The 5,711-nt window shown below is 36.5% G+C and overlaps 1 protein-coding gene across 1 annotated transcript in view; it reads left to right on the forward strand.

Annotated features, from left to right (window-relative positions):
* The window catches only part of LOC106867396 (uncharacterized), a gene marked incomplete at its 3' end in the record, with an annotated part of 64,634 nt that overhangs the window by 11,204 nt on the left and 47,719 nt on the right, over positions 1-5,711 (forward strand). The gene's annotated exons all lie outside the window — the stretch shown is intronic.

A 5,711-nucleotide genomic window follows, 5' to 3' on the forward strand; every position in this document is an offset into this window, starting at 1 on the left:
GAGAATGTTCTCTATGTGGCTTGTGTGTTTTCTCGTCTACGTTTTGTTTGCAATGTCCTGTACCCAGATATGCACCTATGCATACAGGTGGATGTCGGTATGCACATACCTGTACACATATATGCATATACTCATTTACTATTTGTTTTTATATATATATATATATATATATATATATATACCACACACACACACACGAATATAGATAGATAGATAGATAGATAGATAGATAGATAGATAGATAGACAGGTATTGAATATATACACGCGTGTGCGTGTGTCTGAGCGCGCGCGGCGTGTGTATGTGTGTGTGTGTGTGTAGGAAGGGCGTGGTGGATGAGTGTATGTATTTGCGAATACATACATTGTTCATACATAATGTGTACAATAGACACATCTACACATCTACGCATTTACATATTTACATATATTGTTCACACAGCCGAACAGAGAAAAAATATATTATGCTTGCTCAGTGAAAGGCTTCAAACCAGCACCAGGTTGCGTTTAGCAGCCTTAGCTGTTGGAGGTAAGCTAAGGTAATACTACCCTTCTGTAATCAGGTACGTTAATAGGGTGTTACCGCTGGCTGTTTCCTTTCCTATTTAAAGGCATGGAATCCCAAAAGCAAGGTATTCTTTACACGATAATTCTTGAAACTTTCAGCATTCGGTTTCTTCCTGAAATATATACGAGAGATATTTTCTGCAAAGAATCTCAAAAACTTCACATGAAATATTTTCAGGGGCGCGCTGTGTAAAGTTTTCACTTCATCATTCTCTCTTCCACTTCTGCAGAAGATGCGCTTGCGTGCACCACATGCGCAAACGCGCGCACGCGAGCATAGACTTGTATATATGTGTGCATATGTCTGTGCGTGTATATATATATGTATATGTGTATTTACATCTATATTCATATATATAAATACACAATACATACATGTATATATATATATATATGTGTGTGTGTGTATTGTGTGTGTATATATATATATATATATATATATATAGTGTGTATATAAGGATGTGTTGTGTGTGTGTGTGCGCGCGCATAGTCAGAGTCGGCTGGAATATCTCATATCTATTTCGACTCTTTGTACTCTTGGTTCAAATACTGTAGAAGCTAGCTTTATTTCCGTTCTTTGGAATCATTACAAAATAAAATTCCCCAAAAAAAATAAAAGTTCGTATATTAGGAATCGATAACAACAAATTACAAATATTTGCTAAATCTGCTTTCAAGCTCAGTTTCTGAAAAGTTTATGAATAGCTTTTGTCCGGTACGCATAAGTAATCGCGATTTCGTTTGACTATACGCATGGAAAGCGATAAAATGGACGGCCACAAGATTTTGTGTTTGCGGCTGGAAATTTCGATGTTTCTGGCCAGCCGTAAATGCAAAACCATGTGGCTGCCTGCTTTTGTATCTCCCAAACGAAAGCGCGTCCGCTGAAGTGTACTGTGTGGTTTTAAGAGTTAAGGTAAAGGCATCAATATCATTGAAAATCAAGTCGTCGTCGTTATCGTCGTCGTCTATAAAAATAAAAATAGAAGAAAATGATAAGCCTTTGCGACAAGTGCGAAACTAACAATGACACTATTAGCAAGCAGATTACATTGTTCCAGCTTTGAACAATGAAGCTCTGTCTTTATTTTTAACAAGTCCCTTATAAAAATTCCCTTATTCCGCCATGAGAGAGTTTATCCGAAAAGTCTATCTCACGAGACGTACAGTCCTGAAGCCCTCTGCTTTCGAAATCTATTTGTCTAAGATGCTTATGGGATGAGAAGTAGAGCTGAGGACAAGTTAGGAATATTACAGTGACCTTTTCTCTTTTTTTAAGTTCACTCTCTAGAAATTTTCAGTCATGCAAAAGCAGCAGTCACTGCTATGATCTATGGTTTCTCTTCGTGACACATGCATTGCAAAGGGCATGCACTTCGGTAGGGCATTTATCCACGTTTTAACCCTTTTTGCAACAACCCACCGGCAACTATTGCTGATCCTATTATGCAAACTCCCTCTTTTAAAGTGATTTGAATTAAAACTGTCTATCAGAATGCCATGTTATGTTCCAAATACCAACTAATAACGGCAAAGTAATTTTACTAAGTTCTTCATTATTTTTAAAATTAATTGAAAGAGAGGTAGTGCAGTTTAAGAAAGATATAGAAACAAAACGTTAAAGTGATCTAAACTAAAACTATCTATCAAAGTTTCGTGGTAAATTGTTCCAACAACAAGCTTAATAATGACATGGCTGTTTTACTAATTTCTTCAGGTCTGTTCAGCAGAAATATCGTATCACCAAAAACAAAAGCTGCAACAAATGTAGAGAAGATTTCTTATCTTGGTTGCTTATTTTCCCAGCAAAATATATTAAAGATGTTAAGGTAGTTTTTAAATTTCGAGAATTAAGAATTAATATTTATGCAGCTCCTAAGTTTTTTAAACAGACGAATATAGTTCTAACAAAATAATATAAAAATAACAGACGAAAATGAGATCATACAATAATAGAATAATAGATTAATCACCTCTCGAGGAGTCGTAAAATATGTCTTAGAAGCCTACGGAATCATATATTGGGCTTATATGGATGATGTAACATTTGTTGTTGTAGATTATGTCATAATGTCTTATTAGAATGATTCAATACTTATAATGTAGGACCTGTGACAATTCCATAGTGTAAGTCAGCATATTTGAAAACATTGTTATTATATTAAAAACAACCAAGGAATTTCAAAAAATTATTTTCAAATCCTGCCATTTAATCAAAACTGTACTTTCAAATATGATCGAAATAAACTTAGAAAGTATTGCTTGTTTTCCTTCTTTTAATATGTTAGACACACATATGATGTGCTTTACTATCTATCCTATATCTTTTAATGCATTAATTTTAAAATCTTCATGAAATTTATAAATCTTCGACATTGTTTCAATATTACAACTGTGCCTGCAGAATAATAGAGACCTTCTCCTCCTCCTCCTCCTCTCTCTATCTGTCTCTGTCTCTCAATCTCTCTCTCTCTCTCTCTCTCTCTCTCTCTCTCTCTTAATCTCGCCTCCTTCCCTTTTCTCCTTCTCTCTCTATATATAGTTCTCCATTCGAGTTATTACCTCTTTTGTTGTAAGCGTAACACACGGACAAAACAGACAGTAACGCAGAAACGCGTTGAATAATATAGCTGATAAAGTCATAAAGAAAAGTGATATAACTCTGTAACTAAAGAACTTCAGTTAATTTTGAAAATTAATGTTTGACTTTTATTATCAGCGACACAAACTTAGTAAAGATTGGTTAGTTTCGTCTCCGGTACAAGAAAAAATTTGGACTAGTGCAATAAGGCTCGCTTGAACACAAACAGAGCACATATCGAAGCGTTTTAATCAAAGTACAAATCACAAAAGTACTCGACAAATAACTATTGGTAATTATAAATAATTCAAGACTGCAATGTTAGTTTCTTGCAGGATATAAAGCGGAATGGAAATTTTGATACACCACAATTGAAGAAAATGTGATTCATTGTACTTCACAGCTTTACAGTCTTATCGCATGAAAGAGAGAGACGGAAGCGAGACAGGCAGAAACCGAGTTAGAGAAACGGAGAAAGAGGGAGTATGCGTGTGTGCGTACGTCCTGTGTAAACTGTCAAATGTATCGCGAGTGTATTTGCAAGGGTCTCAAAGATTTAAAATAAATCAAGAAGGATAGTATATAAATATGTAATGTAAATGACACATTAAAATAATAGTTATATGCCCCAGGCATTATTGTTTTAATGAGATAAGCGCATTAAAAAAAATATTCACTTATTACTCACACACTCACACACACACACACACACACCACCACCACCACCACCACACACCACACATCCCCACTCACACGTATATGACCGACATATATATGCATGTGTGGGTAGATGAAATGTGTATCTGCGTGCATGAATATGTATGTATATGTATATATGCATGTATACAGAGTGCGAGGAGTATTTGAAGACAGTTTGGGTATACAATCAAACAACTATATTTCAGCATAAATAAATATGTATTTGAATAAACATTTGCGCAATTAGTCTTGATAATGATTTTTTAAGCAAATTATTCTATGAAAGCGCCTTCAGTTTCGATGACTGCTTCAATGCGGGACCGAAACTGCTGGCATGCTGATACTATGTGATCCTTATTCATTTCGGACATCACTTGGACAATGGCAGCCTTCAGTGAAGCTACGGTATTATGAAGATGACGATTAGTCTCACTTTCAGCAGCGCTCCACACGTAGTAGTCCATGGGGTTCAAATCTGGCAAGTTTGGAGGACACATATTGGGTGTTACATAATCGTAAAGATGGCCTGACAACCATTCTTGGGCGACTAGGGTTTTGTGAGATGCTGAATCTTGTTGAAACATGTATGGCTTTCCATTGCATACTTCATCAATCCAGGGCTTGATAACAGTTTCCAGTACCTCAATGTATCCAGCAGCATTAATTCTAAGACCCTATGGAAAAAAGTGGGGAGGCATCACATGACCTTTGCTACTCGCCACTCCTAAAACCATCACAGTTGCTGGAAATTTCGTGTTCATCACTCTGGATACTTCAAAAGGATCTGCACATAACGACCTGTCATTTCTTCTGTTAGATTTTTAATCCTGGTCAAAGTTTTTTCGTCAGAGAAAAACCAAAGCATGCCTTGTTCATGAGGGCTTTTCACTTTGTTAAGTAACCGTTTTGAACGGATGAGATGGTTTTCCTGTGTCTTTGCAGACACGAATTAGCCTTTCCTCATTATATAGGACTTGTATTGAATGTCACCACAGTTCTGACAGTCCACTCTGACACCCGAAGTTCTTTAACAATGGTCTTCATTGATCTTCTGGGTTTTCATCGATAATGCTTTGAATATGTCTGATTCCGGTGTCCTTTTAGTGTCTGCGCGTTGTGAATGTTTTTTTTTTCTGTTTGATACAGTTGAAACACTACCATCACATCCCTCCAATTCCAAGACATACCCCCCCCCCGCCAGATCATCATTTAGAGTCTCTAGTAATTCTTTATTGTCTCTCGAAACGAAGATAGTTTCGATAGATCGAGGATTTATCTTGTATAATAATTTATTGTACATCTATTTATCTTTGTTACTCAGACTCATGCCACTGACCATTCTGAGTTATTTCTGCTTGCAGATTTTTGTTATGAGTGTGTATGTGTGGGTTTGTGTGAGGGTGTGCGTGTGTGCGTGCATGAAGGGAAGACGCATGACTTAATGTTGTTCTCGCGGTCGTTAGGTCATGGGTTCGACTCATGGACAGGGAGGCGTTTTGTATTCTTGAGCGAAACACTTCGTTTCACGCTGTTCCAGTCCACTCAGCTGATCAGGAGGAATGTCGGTATTCTCGCCTTGCCAGCAGAGTGGCGTCATTCGAAAGCTAAAACAATGCGAAGCGTATTGTGACGGGCGATGTATAACAACGTCTGATAGTCTGGTCGATACTGTGATATATATATATCTATATAATATATATATACAAGAATAAGGGCAGGGAATCGTCAATTAATAATAGAATTAATAATTAACAATTTTGCCAAGTAGTTCAGTATGAAAAAACCTTTATCGGTAAAACCATTTATCGGTAAAACCATGTTGGAGAAGTAACTCAATGCTAATCCCTGTATATTTATGATTATAT

Source organism: Octopus bimaculoides, chromosome 7 (assembly GCF_001194135.2).
Source record: "Octopus bimaculoides isolate UCB-OBI-ISO-001 chromosome 7, ASM119413v2, whole genome shotgun sequence".
Taxonomy (NCBI): domain Eukaryota; kingdom Metazoa; phylum Mollusca; class Cephalopoda; order Octopoda; family Octopodidae; genus Octopus; species Octopus bimaculoides.